The following is a 22,055-nucleotide window of genomic DNA, read 5'->3' on the forward strand; positions in this document are numbered from 1 at the left end:
GTATTTTCCTAAATTTTATTTTGACCAAGGGGCCTATACTCACTGTCTCAGTGGATGGTGCCACCAGCAGTCACCTAGGTCCAAAAGCTGGGAGTCAGCCTTTACCCCTTGTTGACCTTCATAGCAATGCCCCATGAACGATACCATCTTGTATGTCTTGTGTCCACCAACTCTCCTTTCCCTCCTTTGCTACTAGCATCTTGATTTAGACCTGGTCCCCTCACTGGTCTCCTTGCCTCCCACCATGTCCCACCAAACTGGCTCTTGTTCAGTTCACCTAAAGCCAACCTGCCTACAGTCACATGGCCAAAAACCTCTTTGCCCAAGGATCAATTCTCCCAAAGACTAGTTTACCTCAAATTAAGTACTCTTGAGTATTTTCAGATCCATTTAACCTTCCTATTAGTTCTTGTCTTTTTTTTCATTGTAAATTTTTAAAACCAATTCAGGCAAGAGTAGTCAACTTAATTTTGTATTCCTATTAAGTATTTATTAAACAAGCAGCTTTTTTGAATGATTATTTTGTATTCTTATGGATGTCTTTTTCTAGATTGCTTGCTTTCATTAACTTTAAAGATAACCAGTATTTAGCCATTTTTGTCTAAAGACACTTTCCTCAAAATATAGCTGTCCTAGCAAAAAATATTCAAGGCATTAATTACAGTCAATTGCTATGCACTGTGTCATCTTGATTTCTTAACTAAGGGTACATCAATTTTAGATGAAAAATGGTGGGTATTAATGTTGAGTTTTGTGTGGTGCATATTATTGTATGAATTAGGGACCCTGGAAAAGGGTGATTCTTTCTCTCTCCCTTTCTTTCTTTCCTTCCTTTCTTCTTTTTTTATTGAAGTACAGTTGATTTACAATGTGTTAGTTTCAGGTATATAGCAAAATGATTCAGATATATATGTATGTAGACATATTCTTTTTCAGTTTCTTTTCTATTATAGGTTATTATAAGATACTGAATATAGTTCCCTGTGCTATACAGTAGGTCCTTGTTGTTTCTCTATTTTATATATAATAGTGTATAATATATAAATTATATAATGTATAAATATATAAATTTATAAATATATATATAAATTATATAATATATATATAATATATAAAGTATATAATATAATAGTATGTGTTAATCCCAAGCTCCTTATTTCTTCTTCCCCTCTTCCCCTTTGGTAATCATAAGTTTGCTTTCTATGTTGTCAGTCTATTTCTGTTTTGTAAATAAGATCACTTGTATCATTTTTTTAAAAGTCCACATATAAATGATATCATATGATATTTGTTTCTCTGTCTGACTCCACTTGGTATGATATTCTCAAGTTCATCCATATTGCTGCAAATCACATTATTTCATTCTTTTTCATGGCTGAGTAATATTCTATCGTGTGTGTGTGTGTGTGTGTGTGTGTGTGTGTGTGTGTGTGTACACATCTTTATCCATTCATCTGTTGATGGACATTTAGGTTGCTTCCATGTATCAGCTATTGTAAATAGTGGTGCTATGAATATTGGGGTGCATGTATCTTCTCAAATTAATGTTTTTGTCTTTTAAAAAAGGTTGACTCTTATATGCAATATGACATGTTTGCTAAATCTCCTCGCTTCCAATGACTGGTACATAGTATATGCCCAACTCATGCCTTTTTAGTGAATGAGTGAGATTCTGAGATGAGACTCTAGCACTGCCACTTGTAATAAAGCAATTTATGTCACAATTAAACTGTGTCAACCATCAGGAAAGAGGCATTTGCCTTGGATTTTAAACAGAGAAACCAATAGCATGAAATGCTGTCACTGGCAAAGCTAATGAGCTTTTGACCTAGGAAAATAAATTGGATTTCTCTAGGGTTCTAAAACAGACATAGCAAATACTTGTCCTCTACTGTGGTTAATGCAAACTCCACAAATTGATCACTGTATGCTCTTGGGTTGAGCTGGGATATGGTTCCAGAATCCTTCTTAACACAGCACAAAAGTCAACTGTTCCTGATTGAGCAGTATTGGCATGTAATGCCCGATTGCTATTTTGAGCCTCAGAGTAGGATCCTGTCTTTACCTGGGATAGTATAAGGGCTCTCATAATGAAGACAGGAGGATGGACAAATTAACTTCTCCACAATGACAACATTCCTAGCTTCCTGGTGGTGGGGAGGAGTCATCTTGGGCTCATCTGGGCAGATTAACTTAAAAGCATTGAGATGTCATTCTCTAGCCTAGAGGACTTTATTTGACACCAAATCGCTGTTTTCTTCTGCAGGGACTTTGATCTTCTAGGGTTTTGGGGAGTCATCATGAGTTCCTGCATGGAACCAAAGGAGTTCTGGGCAAGAGCCTGATCTCCTCCCACTGTGTTCAGCTTGGGAATCTGCAGCATGGAGCTAGGAGGGATCCTTGAATGACAGTCCAGAGATGGGTGGGTGCTGACCAGCTGGTCACTTAGGGCAACTCTTCTCGACCCCCATCCTCTGATCTCTCACCTGCAAATTAAGGAGACTGTTAAATCAGTGGTTCTCAGTGGGGGTGCTACTACCCCCTGGCACTTTCTGGAAATGTATGGGGACATTTTTGATTATCACAATGCCTGGGGGACTGCTACTGGCATTGATTGGGTGGGGCCAGGATGATAGACATTTTCCTATGGGCAGCACAGCTTCACTCAACACAAAGAATTTTCCAAACGTCCCTCAAGATATTCATGGGGTAAAAATCTTGTTTAGAATGAACTGAATCTACAACCTAACCCTGTTTTACATGTAAACACAAAGCATTTTTTCCCCATAGTTTTAATACCTGTTGAATTTTCCAGGAATGGCATTACCATGAGAATTGAGGGATGATTTGTTTCTTTAGGAATTATTGTTCACTACTTTGGGAAAGCACAAAACCAATGGCAATGCAGAGCCTGCATTTGAATGACCATTGTAACCTACCTGTATCACTCTGACTTCCAAAAATTATGCAGGTAGATGTTTTATATATGTGTAATGTAGGTAGGTTATAGTTTCTGTGGATTTCATTTCAGGACCGTTGGGGGCATTACAAACTATTTGTTGTAAAAAGGGTGCGTTAGGTCTGACTGGGCTAAAAACCACTGGCCTAAAGATCCCCAAAGAGCCTTTTTAGCTCAAAGGCCCTCTGAGTGTGGGAGTCGAGGGAGATTCACATGGCATGAATAATGGAAAACACGCAGCAGTAGAAATGGATCAAGGCAAGGATTAACGTCCCCAAATTGGACAGAGTCCGCTGCTGAGAGTGCCCACTGCTGCGTAACTCTGTTACTGGGGTGAAGTCCTTGATTTTGGACTCTGTATCCAAATGGGATTCAGGATCAGAATGCCCTAGTTGTGCAGCCACGTGGATCTTTTATTGTTGGCAAGGGATCGACCTCCTGTGTACCCACTGTACCTAGAAGCTTAGCTCCTCTCCTTCTATCTGTAATCCTTCCTCATGCCCCATTCTCATGATGTAATTTTAGTAGAATTAAACTTGAACAGCCCAAAATTATATAATTAATTACATTCAGCTTCAATTACAGTCACTAATTGATCCAAGCCTACAAGCACAACACTTCCATTATTTGGCACACAATTATTGAGCTCCTACTTTGTGCTGCAAATAAAGTAGGGAATGGTCAATTTCTCCTGAGGAGGGGAGGGTGCAGGGGGGTTGAGGGTTGTCAAGATAGTCCTCCTAAAGAAAAGGGGATAGTGGCCAAGGCTTTGGTGGGGAAGTGGCAGGGGGGTACATCCCACTGGCCTTCTGGTTCAGTTATGAACGTTTTTATGCTAAAAAATCTCATATGGGCCACACTGGGATCAGGCAGGCTGGTTTTGGCACCAAATGTCACACATTGTACTGTAGGTCCCTCTGGTTTTCTTTGACTGTTGAATAATGATTAGTTAAGAAATTAATAGATGCAATGAACACCTGTCCCCCAAGGTGCTTTTCATCACCTCACGGGTCTTCCCACTCCTAACCCTTTCTCTGTAATCAAAGGCCTTGCTACTCAAACCTGAATCTGTATTCTTGTTAAATGCAAACTCTGTTTCAGCAGGTCTGGGTGGGGCCTGAGATCCTACATTGCCAGTAAGCCCCCAGGTGAGGCTGATGCTGCCAGTTTAGGGCCCACACATTGAGTAGCCAGGTGCCAGGATCACTAGGTTACCCTCCTTTCAGGTGCTGTTGGTCCTTGAGGGAGAAGCCAAAGCCAAGTCATGAAACACCTAGCTTCAGGAGACTGCAGTCATGAATCTCCCAGAGCAGGACAGTTACTGTCAAATTGCACTGGGGTTACTTCCTCCCCGTCATCTGTGGGTTTTTTTTATAGGGCAGAGCAGTGTTATTTCTCTTGATAGTGGTTGTCTTAAGTAGCTCACCACGTGATTTCAGATGTGGTAATGAAGGGGACATGTCCCAGAGGTTGGCCAGGCGTTTGTGAAGTGATTTATTCACTGAATACCTTCTGTCCGCCTAGGAGGAGCTGGGTCCTACAGAATAAGGAGAGACAAAGTTAAAAAAAAAAAAAAAAAAAAAAAAGACATCCCTTGGGGTGGGAAAGGCAGGCATGTAAACAAACATATGGTATGACAATGTGATGAGTGCCCCACATGGGGCAACCTGTGCCGGTGCTCTGTTCTGGGGGATGCTAAGGACCAGCCGTGCCCTACCGTCACGGTGATTGTATGTCCGCATTACCAGGCATGTGGGCAGGCTGGAGCCCTTGGGGACCTGAGTCGGAGGACCCTCTGGGAACCAGCTGGTCAAATGGAAAGGGCCCCACTCCCAGAGTTCTTCACCTCAGTCTTCTTCCCCTCTGCTTTTCTCCTTGTCCTCACCCCTCCTCAGCTTCCAGTAATGCCCAGTCTAGTGCTGGGCATTCAAACAGGGCAAGGGGTGTTGGGTATTGGCCGTGTCTCATTGAGGAAGAGTGGTAATCATGTCTGTTGTTATTGCAGCAGGTCTAATGATGTCTTGTCAGCCTGAGAGTCCCCGGGCTGTGGGACGCCTTTCTTCTCCCTGGGAAGTCCCTCTCAGGCTCCACCTGCCCCTCCCTGCCTGGGCTCCCCAAACAGTGCTCCAGAGTCATGTTCTACCTCTCTCACAATGGAGACTGGGGTAAGGAGGCGCTGGGTCTCCCCACTTCAGACTCGAGCCCATTCAGTCATGAGGCAGAGGCTTCGTCATAGTCCTCTCTCCCCCTCTCCTGAGTTCTGAGGGTTTCCATGGGACCCAAGCATCCCAAGGGGCCAACTTGCCCTTGATGCTGTCTGGCCATGCAGGCATTCACCGGGCTGGACCAGTCCTCAGCCAGTTTGAGCCACCACTTACCTTTCCTGGAGGCACTTATCTTGAGTGTTTGCCAGAATGACAACCTTCATTCCTCTCTGCTCCACCCTGTCGGGGCAACTTCATCATGACTTCTGGAAGTAATAGTCACCTGACTGCTGCTCTGAGACCATAAAACTAGAGACACTATGAGACTATTTCTTTTCTGGGCTCTTGCCTCCAGTCCAGAGTCAGATCTACCTAGGAAATGCTTGCAGGTGTACTCTGACCGCACACCCATCTGGGACTCCTGAGACCTAAAATAGGATGTAGGACTCCTCCTCTGGGACCCAGTGATGTTTCAGCTTTCATCAATTTTCCCTGACTATCTCCCTTCCTACCGGCTTGGAAAAAAGTATTTTTTAGTTGGGGTTGGATTGGGGGAAGTGGTGGAGGGTGCAGGGGGAGGGGGAAATCTTATTCCTAATGTTTCCTCCCAAATCCTTTGCTTAAGTTTTGCGTCTATTCCATTCCCTAAAGGAAAATCCAAATAGCTAGGTTTTTGAATCAAAAGCCAATCAGAGACTCCCCCGCCTCCGTTTTGCAGTTTCCTCCTTTCCCAGGCAATAAGCAGAGACTTCTGGTAGCTGCTTGATGATGGGGGTGGGGAAAACGGCAGTGAACGGGGAAATGGGGAGGGGGAGGATACCCTCACTGAGGAGTGCCGAAATCTGCATCTGCCACAAGATACCGGGGCTTCCATTTGCTAAAGAATGTATAATGAGCTAAGTCTGGTTTTTTAAGTTCTCTTTGGCTTGCAGGACCACCCCACTGCCAAAGGATGCCTCTCCCTTCCTTTGGCCCTTTTTCTCCCCCGGAAGATGTGCCTGTAGGTCTGCTGAGCTCACAGCAGCTCACAGCAGGGCGTCGCAGCAGTGAAGCAGGAATGTGAAAGATTGCTCACTGGGATTTTTTTTCTTCTTTTACTTACAGTGATTTTTAAGTTTAGGCATTCTCTGTCTTCTAGCTATGCTGAGGGTGTGGTTTTCGTGTAGCTATAAGTTTTCTTCTGGTTCTGGAGGAAATTTGTGGAGACCGACAAGAGCAGCCAACCATTGTCTCAGAAAAAAAAAACAGAAGGGAGAGATGTCCTCTGAAAGATGGGTGGAGAAGGGGATAAGAAGCAAAAAGGACCATTTAAGATCCCACAGGATAGTAGGTGATCATCAAAAGCTTGTTTGCATGGAATCTGCCAGACAGAGCTGGGTTAATTCTGGCTCTGCCTTCTGCCAGCTGTGTGAGTCCATGAGCAAGTCATTTACCTTCTATTCCTCTGTCTCTTCCTCTATAACGTAAACATAATAAAGATACCACTTACTACCTCTTAGTGTTATGATGACGATTGAATGGGAAGAGGCATGTAAAGTGGCACATACTAAACACTTAATAACATTAGCTATTATTATCATCACTACTACTATTACTATTATTGTTATTTATTCACTATTTCAAAGAAACTCATCCTTGACAAGCGTAGGCTCTGGTAAGAGTGGTTTAAGGAGACGTATTTCAACATTAAACATTTTTCCTTTACTTACCTTAGGAAGCAGCAGTAGCAGTTTTCCAGTTTCGGTTTCTGATCCTGATTGAGTTCCTTGTCTGTTGACTTACATATAGTAAGTAGGTGCTAGGTGAATATTTGATGAACGAATGATAGTCTGTATTTTAATCATAATCCAAAAATAATGGGGCCATGCTTTAAATTATTCTCTCCCTCTTTCTTCCCCACCCCACTCTCTCAAACACACGCACACACACTCAGGCACACCCCATTTTAAAACAGAATTCAACAAGGCTTTAAGCAGATATAGAGTATGTATTAGTTTTCTATTGCTGTGTAACAAATACCACAGACTTAAGTCACTTCAAATAGCACACATTTCTTTCACACTTCCTGTAGGTCAAGAGTCCCACAACTTAGCTGTGTCCTCTGCCTAGGGTCTCACAAGGCTGCAATCAAGGCTGAACCCAGACAGCCTGGCTGTGTTCTTTCCTGAGGCTTGAGATCCTGTACCAAGTTCATTTAGGTTGTTGGCAGAGTTCAGTTCTTTGTGGTTGTAGGATGGAGGCCCTTGGCTCTCAATGGCTGCCCCTCTCCATAGGCAGTTCACAACATGGCTGTTTGCTTCTTCAAGCAGGAGAGTAGCTCTCTAACCTCAGGAAGGACCTCTTTTAATGGATTGCCTGATTAAGCCAGGCCCACCCAGGATAATCTCCATTTTAGTTAACTCCATCTCAAGGAGTTAAAATATTGAGCTGCAAAATCCTTCCACTGTTGCCTAGTAACATAACTGAATGATGGAGTGACATCCCATCATATGCAATCTCACCCACATTTAAAGGGAGGGGATTATCCAAAATGAATAGAGTTGAGTGTGTGGGGTGTGGGAATCTTGGGGGCCCTCTTCTAAGTCAGCCAATCACAGAATGTGTTTTCCAAGTGTCCTTTTCAGCCCAGCAGATATCATTACAAGTAGAAACTCCAAAATGGGCTTCTATATTTGAGTTGATACAAACTCCAAGAAGGTGGGGACCTTTTTGAAGGCAATCCCTGACTAAGATACCATAAAGCCAATGAGGATGATTGTTTCTATATGTTGGGTGCTCTTCAGTACTTCAACATCCCTTATTCTGTCTAATTCACACAGTGATTACATTTTACAGGAGGCTGGGATATGAACTGGTGCTCTGACTCTGGGGCCTCCTCTAACTCCTGTCCTAAATTGAATTTAGAAGAATATGCACTGACAAACAAACACATGACAAATGATTTAAAATGACGATGGTGATGGCAAATTTTATGCCTTTGCTTTATTTTTCTCTCTCTCTCTGTCTCCCGCTCTCTCCCTTTTCCTCCCTCCTGCTCTCTGACATTAAATGCTTGGTTACTCAAGGCCACAGTTACAGGATGTCAAGTAAACAGTATCCCCCACCTCCCTTTTTTTTTTCCAAGACAAGAAATGGAACAGAACATTACGGAAGCGGCTTCGCAGCGTCTCAGAAAGGCTGGCTAGCCTGTGCAGAGGCTGTGCAGGCACCTGGCCGGGACCCTCCCAGCGGTCACGGCTGAGGCTGTTCCCGCTGGGACCCTCTGTGCTGCTCTGATCGCGAGCTGCTCGGCATCACCCTGGGCTCCTCCTTGGGCTCCAGGACGTCCCTGCCCGTGCATGTCTGGAATAGGCACTGACACGAGCATCTTCCTGGCCCCTGAAGAAGGGGCTCTGAGGCATAGAGGACTGGGAGGTCTGCTAGACCAAGCTTGTCACTGCCTCCCTCCTCTTACCACACCACTGTCTACCCTCAAAACAAAACTCAGCTTCTGACCTCCCCCAACCTCTCCTGACCCCACCCAAGTGGACTTTCTTGCTTCCTGCTTTGCAAAGAATAGCTGTAGCACTGGGTCTGCTCACCAGGGGTCGCAAAGTTTCAGCTCGCTTATCCCTGCTGGCGGGTATCATTTGTGTGTCTGGCAGCTGAGGGAATTTACACACTTATGCATAGTGTTTGCATATTAATCCAATAGAAATATATGTTTTGCTTCCATCTAGAAATATGAGCCCTCCAATTTTTTTAGACACTTGCAGCTGTTTTTTTTTTTTTAAATTTCTTCAGAGTATATAGAAGAAATAGGCATCCCTTTTCCTCTCAGAAAGTCATTCCACAAGATTTGTATACATCTAAATATCCTCCTCCCCACCCCCCAACACACCTCCCCAACCAACAAGCTCAGGAGTGGGAATACAACTCAGGCCTCGCCAATCAGACCATCTCATTCTGGCCACAGCCATTGGATAAGAGATGGTTGTATGAGCTGTGCTGGACCAATCAGAGTGCTCCCTAAGATGTTCCTCTTCCCAATTTTGGAGAGAAGCTCTTTTTTCTGAGGTTAAGCTGAACTCTGGCTGTTGGCAGCTATTCTTATCCTAGAAAAGCTGTAGAGAAAGATTGTATAAGAAATGGAAATACAAGTAGAGCCCTAGTGACATGGATTGAGCTGCTGGATTCCACTCTGCCTGAAGCCTACTTACTGCTGCACTTTTGGGTTATGCATACACACCAATAAATCCCCCCCCCCTTTTTTGTTTTGCTTAACAAAGCAATCAGCTGGGATTCTGTCACTTGTGATTGAAAAGTCCTTATACAAGAGCCAACATTCTGGAAATTTCTACCATTTGCCAGGCACTATGCAATGCATTTATTTATATTTACTTATTTTATGTATTTTTATTGAGGTATAGTCAGTTTACAACATTGTGTCAATTTCTGGTGTACAGCATAATGCTTCGGTCATACATGAACATACATGCATTTATTTTCATATTCTTTTTCACCATAAGTTACTACAAGACATTGAATATAGTTCCCTGTGTTATACAGTATACTTGTTGTTTATCTATGTTATATATATTAGTATCTGTAAATGTCGAACTCCCAGTTTATCCCTTCCTACTCCCTTTCCCCTACTACCCCGCCGTAACCGTAAGTTTGTTTTCTATGTCTGTGAGTTGTTTCTGTTTTGTAAATAAGTTCCTTTGTCTTTTTTTTTTTTTTTTAGATTCCACGTGTAAGTGATATCATACAGTATTTTTCTGATTTGAAAATTTTCTCTTGTATTAGCTTGCTTTCTGTTTGGTTTTTGTGACTCTATTGTATGCTTTTGATTTGTGGCTACCCTGTTTTTCAAGTATTTTAACCTCTTACTATATCTGTTTGCTTTAGACTGGTAGTCAGGTAGGCTCAAACACATCCTAAAAAGAATGAAGGGGGGAAAAAAAGAAGAAAGGAAAAAAAAAAGAAAAAGAAAAAAAGAGAGAGAGAAATCTATATATTCTTGCTCCCCTCTCCCACCTTTTATGATTTTGATGTCTTTTTTTTATATCTTTGTGTTTATTCTCTTATAATTCATTGTAGTTATTGCATTTCAATTATGGTTTTCTCATTTCTATAGCTTCCTGCTTCTTTTCTGTTTGTTTGTTTGTTTGTTTGTTTATTTATTTATTTATTTATTTATTTATTTATTTATTTATTTATTTATTTATTTATTATTATTTTGCTTCTTTTCTATTTAGAGTAGACCTTTCAATATTTCTTTTAGGATAGGTTTAGTATTGCTGAATTCTTCTAGTTTTTACTTGTCTGTGAAATTCTTTATCTCTCCTTCTACTCTAAAGGATAGTGTTGACAGATAGAGTATCCTAGGTTACAGCTTTTTCTCATTCAGGACTTTGAATATATCTTACCACTCCCTTCTGGTCAGCAGTGTTTGTGTAGAGAAATCAGCTGAAAGCCTTTTGGGGGTTCCCTTACAACTAACTCTTTGTTTTTCTCTTGCTGCCTTTAGAATCACTTCTTTATCTTTAACTTTGGCCATCTTAATTATAGTATGTCTTGGTATAGGTCTGCTTGGGTTCTTCTTCTTTGAGACCCTCTGTGCTTCCTATACTTAAATATCTGTTTCCTTCTTTAGGTTTTGAAAGTTTTCAGTCATTATTTCATCAAATACCTTTTCAATCCCCTTTTCTCTTTCTTCTCCTTCTGGGGCCCCTATTATGCATAGGTTGGCATGCTTTATATTATCCCACAGTCCCTTTATATTATTTTCATTTGTTTTTACTTGCTTTTCTGTCTGCTGTTCTGATTGGGTGGCTTCTGTTATCATGTCTTCTAAGTCACTTATCCATTTCTCTGTATTATCTAGTCTGCTTTTGACTGCCTTTAGCTTGGCTATTATCTAAGCCATTGAGTTTTCTGTTTTTAATTAGCTTCTTTTTATAGTTTCTATTTCCTTTTTATAGTATTCTCTGTCCCTATTTATAGTCTTTCTTATTTCCTTCAGGGCTTTCACCACCCTCTTTTTGAAATCATGATCTAGTAGACTGTCGTGGTCTATCTCATTGTTCATTCTTTCAGGAGACTTTTCTTGTTCTTTTAATTGGGAGTGGTTCCCCTGCTTCTTCATTTTACTTATATTTCTCTGGCTCTATGGATTTAGGAGTACCAGTGATGTACTGTGGTCTTGAAGGGCTGTTTTTTGGTTTGCTTGTTTTATTTAAAGTGGAGTGTTCCTGTGTAGACTGTTGCATCTAATAGTTTTGTTATGAGGGCTGTTCTTAGTATGGATGTTTGCCACGTCTTTCCTCCGTCTGTGTTGGCTGTAATTCCTTTGATTGAGGGTGTGGTTGGTGCTGTAGTGTTCAGAGCCTACCCTGATTGTTGTTGAGCAGGGCCTCCTTTTTTGTTCCATGGTTGTCACAACCTTGACAGGGGCCGGGTCTGCTCCCCTGTTACAGGAATAGAGGCTTCTAGATCCGTTTCTGAGCTGTGGTGTGTAGTAGGCAGGGTTGGAGTGCTTCAGCTGGGAAGAAGAGCAGGCTGGAGATGTCCACTGGGGAGTGCCCTCTGTGGTGTTGCCTGCCACTTGTTGTGTGGGCTTGGAAAGTACTCTTTGATGATGCTGCCTTTGTCCCCGCCTTAGCAGTGGGAATGTTGGCCACCCACTCTGGTGTCCCCCAGGTTCTGGGCCCCAGGAACCACCAGTGCAGACCTGCCAGTGTCAGGCGCTAGGACCTGCTGTAGTGAGCCTGTAGTCACACACCTGAATCTGTGGTGTGCTGCAGGGTCTGCAAAGACCCGAGCCCTGCCTCCACGTATGGTCAGGTACGCAGGCCTATTGTACATACCTGTACTCGCCCCCATCATGAGTCAGAACTCTGCTCACTGCCTGTTCATCCCAGAGGCGCGGGTCCACAAAGGGTCCAGAGAGAGCAAATCCACCCTCTCTGCCTGGGGCTGTAAGCAAATATCAGTCCTGCCTGTGAGGCTTCAGGGCTGCTGGGTATGGATTCAGCTTTCAGCCCTTCCTCTGTGCAGCAGCCCAAGCCCCGCCTCTCTTCTCACCAGAACACACCAACAATGGAGCCAAGTGGAGAAAGTGGCTATGGTGTGGCTGTGTACACCCCCCACACACAAACTAACAGTGGTGCTTTTTTATGGGGGTCCCAGGCAATTCTGTTCCACACACACCCCCAGCCTAAGCTCACACCGTCTGCCAGTCCCCTGAGGCTGCCTCTGTGCAGTGGGCCCCAGCCCTCTCCCCAGGCTCCTACTGATCACCAGAAGCCAGTCCCGGCTCATCCCTGCTGGCTTGTATCTAGGGCTGGAGATTGCAGGGACCCTCCATGCCAGTTTACCTAGTTCTGTCTGCCAAGTGGCTGCCACTGTCTCCTCTGGGCCTCAGAAGCTCCACTTCTGTCCCCTGCTGACCTCTCAGCTAGAAAGAGGGCATCCCAGCGTGAAGGTACTTTTCTTCCTTTGCCACTCCCTCCCTTCAGGACTGGTCCCGCACCGATTTTTTCTTTTTCTCTCTTACTGGATTTTGTGAGACTCCTTCTGTATTTCAAAGTGAAAGACTGAACTTTGCCAGAGTTCAGTAGGTGTTCTGTGCTATTCAGTGGGTTTGTAGATGTAATTCTTGGTGTATTCGTGGGAGAGGGTGAGCTGTGAGTGTCTCTACTCTGCCATCTTGGCACCTCCCCCTATGCTATGCATTTTAATTACATTATCTGTTTTAATCTGTTTAAGGGCCTTGCATGGTAGTCATGATTACTTCAGTCGTACAGACTGGAAAAGGGAGGCTCAGAATAGGTAAGTAAATTTCTCATGAGCATACAGCAAGTGGCAGAGCAAAAATTTGTGCCATCTGGCCTGGACTCCTATAATACTTACCATCTTTTATAGGCATGGGTATTTGAGCTCATACCACCAGACAGCATTATTTCACTTGTCTGTGACCTTATATCTGACTAAACCATCTAAACTGTAAGATCCTTGGTGGCAGGGATTATGACTATGCCTTGTTTGCTGACCTCACTGCCATTACCACTACACAGACCCATAGCTCCCAGTATTGGATGAGGCAGGTCATAAATTTTGAACAAACCCTTGCTGAACCCATGACATGCCCATGGCCCTTCACTAAAGGCTTGTCATAACCTGATTCGTGGAAGAGGAGACATGGGGCAGAGGTTGCAGTTTTACCTGCTGACCTAAACAAACCCTTGGCAATCACTGAAACCACTTCTCCCCAGGAGCTGACCCTGATGAGTCTCCATCATTCATTCATTCAATATCCATCCATTCTTATATTCAAGAAACATTTTCTGAACATTTGTCATATACCAAACATATTGTAAGACTCAGGAGACTAAGTAAATAAGGCATGGCTCCTGCCCGCAAGGATCTTATTTGTAATTGCCTTTTAATTACCCTGCAGCACATTTCCCAAATCATTGACAAGTTGCTGTTAGAATTGTTGACCTCCTCTCTGGATGGTTCGTCACTGGGGCTCAAGCATTGTCCGAGGGGGAACATCAGACCCCATTCTAGTCTTCATTAGCCAACTTAGCCCCACTTCCACCGACAGGGCTGCTGCAATGCACAATTCATGGGACAACATTCATATAGACGAATAAAGTTCTCAGAAGTTGAGCAATGCACAGCCTGTACAACTGTACATGGCAGCCTTGATAACTTAAACAAGACCCATTAATCACAGCCCTTCCCATTCACAGTCACATTTGTGAAGCACTTTACAGTTTACAGGGAATTTCACCTACATTATGTCAGTTGAACTGAGAAATTCTGTTTTGGTTCCATAACACATTCTCTCTCCTCTGGCCTTCAGCTATGGGATTCTCTGTTGGTTTCATGAACATCCTGTAGCCCCCTCTCAGATGGTGACAGTCCAACTGAACTGGTGACAATTACCAAACAGCAAGTCACATTACCAGCCCCAGGCTTTCTTCCACCCCACAGTGCTTACCTGGAATTAGCAGTGGTCACAGCTCGGCAGAGGTGACTGTGCTGGTGATTACGAACGCACTTCTTGTTTGTTGTTTCAGCCCTGAAATCCTGTCAGTGAGGAGAAGCGATAATAACATGTTATTAAGTTCTTTCTGGGTAATGTTATTCAGGAGTCAGGAGGCAGTTTGGTCATTTATGTCTTTGAAAAGCTTAGAATAATTTTCAGTGTCATTATCCCCCATTTTAAAGAGCCAGGCTCTAATATATAAATATATATCTGGCCACTCCTGTGAGTATATATAGATACCTATGGACTCTGAGATGTGCACATGTAAATGTGTGTCCAGGCATGCACATATAAGCACAGTATGTGGGCAGGTGTGTGTAGAAATCAACACAAACATCAGGTTATTTATAGATTTATGTATATGCATTAAAAACTCCTCCTTTTTAGGGTTGTGGCTTCTACATTCCAGGTTGTCAGGCATTAAATTTTATTCCCAGCCTCTCCCTTGACATATTGCAGAGTTTCCATTTTTGCTCATCATTATAATAACAAAAGGAAGAACTCTGTTTATAAACACACCTCCAAGGTGTGCAGTGCCAACATATAGGGACAACACTTCAGTTGTCCAGTCCTCTCTGTAACTCCCCTTTTCCAAGTGGTAATTCCCAGCAACCTTCTTAGTGGTTTTGATTCCATCAGAAAAAGTCTGTCTACCTGGCACCAATTATTTGTTAATTTTCCCCTAACATCTTGTACCCAGTGTTACAGGAAAGGTGCGTCTCTGTTATGTGCTAATCTTCCTTGTTAATGGAGCTGGTGCTTGTTTATGGACTGTGGAATTTCCTAACTGGAAGGAACTTGTGAGATTATATGAGTTGTCTCCCTCTTTGCAGAGTGGGGAAGGGGATGGTCAGAGTGGGTAGTAACTAATCCAGTTCCTGAGAGTTAGCGGCAAAGCCAGGATGAGAACCCATGCCTCCCGGTCCTCTAGCCAGAGCTCTTTCGGTAACGCATTTCAGCCCCCATGGAAGGCCACTTTTCTTCACTCCAGATGGGCTCTTCCCATATTTCTTGGTGAGCACAGAGATGGGGACTGGAGACAGCACCCTCCACAACCTTGGTGCAGTCCTCATCAGCTCTTATCAAGGCAGTCACAGTGAAGTAGGAAAAACTTGAAGGCTAGAGCCCAGCTTCTAACTGCAGCTTTGCCCAGTGACCCTGGCCAAGTCTCAAACCCTCTGTGCTCATTTAGTTGCCTGTAAATTAGAAATAGTAATAGTATTGAACTCTAGGGTTGTTGTAAATGAATGCATAGAAGGTGCCTGATGTGTTTTATATGTTGGCTATTACTGTTAACCCTCACCTTCCTTACAGCGTTTCATCTTTCTCTCACTAAACTCTTCATCTTCTGTTTAGACACTTAACTTTTAAAAAATTGAAATATAGTTGACTAGACATTTAACTCTTAACAAGGCATATGACTTAGTATTTTCCATCCACAGCTTTACCTCTTTCCTTCAAGTTAATTTCACCCACTCCCATTGCTCCCCAAATTTGCATCTCCTGATCCCATTTACATGAAAGTCCCACAGGTCTTATATTAGCTTCATTCATTCATTTATTCATATAGATATTTACTGAGTGCCTATTATGTGCCAAACACTGTTCTAGGTGCTAGGGATTTAGCAACAATTAAAACAGCTTCAAGTCCATGTCCTCATGGAGTTTATAGTGCTAGTGGGGGTGGTAGTAGAAAATATCTCAAATCATAGGTGCTGCAATAAGAAAGCAGGATAAGGAGATGGGAGTTCTGGAGAAAGGGTAAAAGTTACTAGTTAAAATAAGAAAGGCCTCCTTGATGAGATGACATTTGAACACCAGGGAGGAAAGGGAGCCAGCAGCTTGGCTACCTAGGAGATTATTCCAGGCTGAGGGAATAGCGAATGCAAAATCCCTGAGGCTGGATATGTTAGGTGTGTTTGCGGTACAAGGAGGCCTGTGTGGCTGGAGCAGAGCATATGGAAGGAAAGTAGTAGAGATAAGATTGGAGAAATACTGGCAGATCCAAAGGGGCTTTGAAGACTATTGGAAGAGCTGGATGTTACTTGGAGTAATATGGGAATCCAGTGGAGTGTTTTGATTGGAGTGAGTTAATATGACTTATGTATTAATGGAATCATTCTGGCAGGCATGCTGTGAGTAGATTGTAGGGAGCAAGAGTGGAAGCAGGGAGGTCATCTGGAGGCCACTCCAGTAAGCCAGGGACCATGACGGGGTGGTAGACATGATGTTCTGCATGAATTTTTAAAGTAGAGCTGATAGGTTGTTGAGGCTTAGTTGAGAGGGTGATGAAATAGAGGAGTCAAGAAGGACTGCCAGGTTTTTGTAGAAACGGTTGAAAGCTAAGAGTAGATGAGATCACATGTGAATGGGTGTCAGTGGAGAAGGTCTGAGGGCTGGGGGCTGAGGCAGCCCAATGCTATGGAGGTGGGGAGATGAGATGGAACATACAAAAGGAAAACTAGGAGAGATGGGCTCTAGAAGTCAAGAACAATGTCTCAAAGAAGAGCCCTGGCCATTTCTGTTAAATGTTGCTAGTAGTATGAATAAAATAATTAAAGACTGATTATTGGACTTGGCAATGTGGAGGTCTTTGGTGTCCTAGCATGACAAGTTGCCTGGGGTCCAAGCCTTGTGGCTGCAGCTTGTGGTATAGGAAGCCAGTGGCACAAGCATAGAAAAAGAAGTCCACATAATTTCTGAACATATGAGAAGATGTTCCCCCTCATTTATAAAAAGTGAAATGCAGACTAAAACTACACTAAGATACCTTTTTCACCTATCAGGTTAGTCAAAGGACTAATATTAAAAGCTTAATAATACAGTGTTGCTTAGGGTACGAGGGAAACAGGCACTCTCCAGCTTTGCCGATGGGAATGCAAATTGGGACAAACTCTGGAAGAGTACATCAGAGTTCAGTTCAGGGAATCAGAAACCATGTTAGATATTTCAAGCAGAAAGGGGTTTAATGTAGGGACTTAGGTGATGGTAAAAAAAAAACCACTGGCAGGACTGCAAGAGCAAAAGTTAGAATTATAGGATTATGCCACTTTCTCTTTCTTTTTTGATCATACTGCCCCAAGCTGTGATCAAGAGGTCTGAAAAGCTGTTGCTGCCACTCAGACACTGGGAAGTCATAGCTGTCTTGTGGCTCTGAAGCCACTGATTGACTGGCTACTACAAAAACTCAGTGGCCAAAGATGATGTGCCAACTGCCATCAGAATCAGGTTAAAGATGGCTTCCTCCCCCTTCAGTCTTTCGCATCTCATGTGAGCTCATCTCATGTGAGCTCATCTCACTGGTAAAAACTAACTGTATTTATATCCCAGTTATGAAGGAAGTCTGGGAGATGTAGTTCCCAAGTTTCTGGCTCCTATGAGCTATATCCTATCTCCTATGGGAGAGTATGGAAGGGAATAGAAAGGGGTACCAAATGCTAGTAGACAGTATCTGTCTAATACTGCCTAGCCCTGTGGCTTCTCAGCATCCACATTTACCCTTTTGTCCATATCTAAATTCCCAGCAGCATCAATAGGGACAAAATGCTTCCATCTAACGGAAAGCATGGTTACATAAAATAATGTAGCCACCCTCTCCCTCTAGAGAAAGACCCAGAGTCCCATCAGGCATTGTGTCCATCTCCCTTCTAGTTCAGTCCCCATCCCATTTGCTATTCTAAAGACTAAATTATAAGATTAGCTGCTACTAACACTCCTCGTATAAAATATTAGGAGAAAGAAAGAAAAAGAAAATACCTAATAAAGCAAGGAAGAATATGTGCATATTTACTACATTTTTGCAACCAGCCTCTGTTGATTATTGTAACTTCCTCCTTCTGCCTTCTAGCCCTTGTTCCTTTTGTCCTCAGCCAGCCTTCAGCAGTTCAGGGTCCTCTATCTGGTGTAGCGACCCAAACCTTCCTTCCTTCAGGCTCTCTTGGTGGTTCTGCTTATATTACTGTGGTTTTCCATTAACTTTTGCTAATGGACATAGAGGTACAGAAGTGTTCAAAATCAGTATCATTAACTGTGGAACAACTAGACATTATGTGCCTGCAGATGTAGTATGAAGTTTAACAGGAAGTTCAAAGCATCCCTTTAAAGTGTTTGGCCAATCATGTTAAATCTGAATCAAACCAAGCTTTTAGATTACATGACTGTTTGCATTTGTCAAAACTCGTAGAACTATAAAGTAAAAAAGGTGCTATTTACTGTAGATAAATTATACCTCGATAAATATGGCTTTTAAAAACCCAAACTTTAGATCCACCTCATTTCCCAGGAAATACTAGGGATAATTAAATGACAGTATAAAGAAATAGACATATTTAGAATGTGGGACATTCTACATGACAGCTGGCCTGATCTCTTCAAAGAGTCAATGTCATGAGGGGAAATTGTCCTAGATAAGACAAGACTTAAGAGCCATAATAAACAAATTTACTGCATGAAACTTACTGGATCCTGGTTTCAGAGAAACAGGTATAAAATATATTTTTAGGACAATTATAGAAATGTGAATATGAAGGGAGTGTTAGGTGATATTAGAGAATTATTGCTATTTTTCTTACATATAATATTGGCATTGTTAATTGGAAAAATATCCCTACTCATTGGAGATATATGTAGAAATATTTAAGGGTTAAGTGTCATGGTTTTTTTTTTTAATTGAAGTATAGCTGATTTACAATGTTGTGTTAGTTTCTAGAGTACAGCATAGTGATTCAAGTTATACATATATATTCTTTTTCACTATAGGTTATTACACATGATGTTTTAAATTTACTAAGAAATGATTCAGTTATGAGACAAAAAATGGCAAAATATTAATGATGGTTGAAACTAGGTGGTGGTACATGGACATTTATTATATTCTTTTCTTGCTTGTTTGGAATTAGAATTAAAATTACAATGAAACAGACAAACAACAAACAGGGAAGAGCTGCTGTTGGACCCACGTAGCTGCCCTACACAGCCTGTGGACCCAAAGTGGGGGATGGACCACAGAGTATAGAGCCTAACGGACCACAGAGTATAGAGCACAAAAACTCCTATCTAGTGAAACTGGCGCTTAAGTACCTGCCGCTCTCAAAGGAGGAGGGGCTTCTGCCTCCCTTCCTCCTTCCAAATCATGGGTGTGTGATTGACCAGGCTGAACCTAAAACCCTACTGGCCAGGAACAGATTACCCTGCAGGTAATGGAGCCTAAGCCTCCAGGCCCTTTCTTTCCACAAGCATCTTCCAAGGCTCCAGGAGTGCCCTAGAGATGTGCTCACAGGCTCATATGCTTTTGTAACTATCTTTTCAGAAGTAATATATTTCAACTGCAAATAGTTCAGATTGCTGTCTATTTCGACTCTGATTTTCCTTGTGTCACACTTTCCCTTCTGTTGGATGGTGTCAGTATGGCCATGGGAATTTTGGAGATCCAGCTAAGAGGAAGTTGAACTGGGGATGCAGTTAGTTAGTGTCTAACAGGATCTGCTTCTGTGGTTTGCAGTCACTTGCAAGTCCATCCTGTTGTAGGAATGGCTTCCATGAAGACCCCTACTGCTCACCGTGTCAGCTCCCCAGGCTTTATGCTACCATGGTGCAGGGCAGAGGTCAGATCACAACGTGAATGTGTCTCAACACCAGAGGATTTCAGTAGTGGAGGAGAAAAAAAGGTTAAAATGTACAAAGTCAGGATAATATTCTTCCACTTACCACTTGTATAAAATTGTAAATGGAGAATTTGTGGCTCACTGATGCCTAATAAAATGGAAGCTCTCTCCTAGCAAGAACATTCTCAGTAACTTAGCTTACATATTTATAAACGCACCAAATATTTTTTGATGTGCATTATGAATCATAGTTTATCAGAATTCTTACATTTGTAAGGCAAAACCAGCAGTACTACTAACAGTATGTCTCATATATTTTATGCATATCAGCTATCAAGAATAAAAATAAATTTTAATGAAGCATGCTGAAAGGAAAATTCAATTATCTTTTTATTTATTCTCCATAAGATATTACAAAGTCTTGTCTTATGGAAAAGTGATCAAAGATCATGTAGCCCCCCAAAAGGAGGGAATAAACTATTATACAGATATGTTGGAAAGTTGAATAATTATAATATTTTTCCTGGTTGTAGTGATATTTGTGTTATTTTAGCTTTAAAAAATCTCTAATATATTATGATTTCCACCCTCATTCTAAATAATTATTTGCAATTTTGTATTTTTTTACTTAAAAGAAGGCCTCCACAATTGTATAAGCTTTAGACAGACGATGGCAGAGCAAAAAAGATACAATCCTGGTATCTTATGACACTTAGCCCACAGTAGGGAGGGTATAGCTCAGTGTGTGTTAACATGTATGAGGTCCTGGGTTTAATCCCCAGTATCTCCATTAAAACAAACAAACAAACAAACAAAACAAAAAGAAGCCATGGCAGCTCTGGATGGTCCACCTCCAGAGTCCTTTTATTTAGAGGAGAAATATATCTATATTATTTAAGTGACTGTTCTACTGACTTTTCTGTTATGAACAACCAAATAGAATCTTAACTGCTATGCCCTTTGACTCAGCAGTTCCACTTCCAGGAATTTGTCCCATAGATATACTGGCACATTTGCAAGATGATGTATGGTTAAGGTCATTCATTGCAGCAAAAGATGAGAAACAATCTTTATGCTCATCAATGGAGACTACTTAAATAAATTATGTACATCCATACAGCAAAATAGTAAGCATTGGATATTAGGAGGAAGCTTGTCATGTTGATATGGAATTATCTGTAAGTTATATTGTTAAGAGAAAAAAGTAAGTGCAGAGCAGTGTGAATACGGTGCTATAATTTGTGTTAAATTGTATATATATATACACGCCATTGGTTGCCTCTGAGGGCAACTGAGTGTCTGAGGACAGAGTGGGAGGGAGACTTTTTACTGTGTTCCTTTTGAATAATTGTGAATGTTTAATCTATTAAAAAATAAAATTAAGATAAAAACTAGAAAACATTCTTATAATTAATACTTGTATAAAATATATTATTTGTTAAATAAAAAACCTCTTTTCAGTGAGGGAGGGTATAGCTCAGTGGTAGAGTGCATCCGTAGTATGCAGGAGGTCCTCCTATACCTAATCCCCCAGTACCTCCATAAAAAAGAAAGAAAGAAACCTAATCACCACCACCCCACCTCCCAAAAAACTCTTTTCAGATTAAAAAAAATCCCTTAAGTCACCCATAGAGATGCCATATGCTTGGCTTGCAGGACAGTCCCAGTTTATGCCTCTTGTTCTGGTGTAATTATCAACATCATCTCACTTTCTCTGTCAGTGGTGTCCTGGTTTGGATGATAAACTATCTGGTCAACCCATCCACAAAGTATATCAGAGTCCTTAAGAAGTTCAGCCCAGCCAGTGGTGAAAATGATCCCATCTCTTTGGCTGATGACCAGATGAAGTAGTTGACTTGAGTTTAGGGACATTGAGTGAATTAAAAAATGTATGTTTGTAATAATAAATGGATGTCAATGGGACAGGCAATGATCACACCAAGAAAGGTAATGGGGAGTGGAACAAACTGAAGGTCTGATAGATTCTCTTTACCATCTTGTGCTGATTCTGGCTCAGTGCTTAGTGGGAGGAATGGTGGATGAACTACTGTGCTATTTCTCTGATCATTTTCTTTCTCTTTTTGCTGTGTAATCATACACACACATGTTACATGCTCATATATCACGGCTCAACTCTGTAGAGCTTACTACATTGTATTTGCAATCTGCCTATACCTCCTGGACTGTGAGCCCTGTAAGGACAGTGACTGTGCCTGATTTCTCCCTGTGTCCTTGACCACAGTCAAACT

At 42.0% G+C, this 22,055-nt stretch overlaps 1 protein-coding gene across 1 annotated transcript in view; it reads left to right on the forward strand.

Annotated features, from left to right (window-relative positions):
• Positions 1–22,055, forward strand: part of ADCK1 (aarF domain containing kinase 1) — a 136,557-nt gene that overhangs the window by 109,138 nt on the left and 5,364 nt on the right. The gene's annotated exons all lie outside the window — the stretch shown is intronic.

The sequence above is a fragment of the Camelus ferus genome, chromosome 6 (genome assembly GCF_009834535.1).
Source record: "Camelus ferus isolate YT-003-E chromosome 6, BCGSAC_Cfer_1.0, whole genome shotgun sequence".
Taxonomy (NCBI): domain Eukaryota; kingdom Metazoa; phylum Chordata; class Mammalia; order Artiodactyla; family Camelidae; genus Camelus; species Camelus ferus.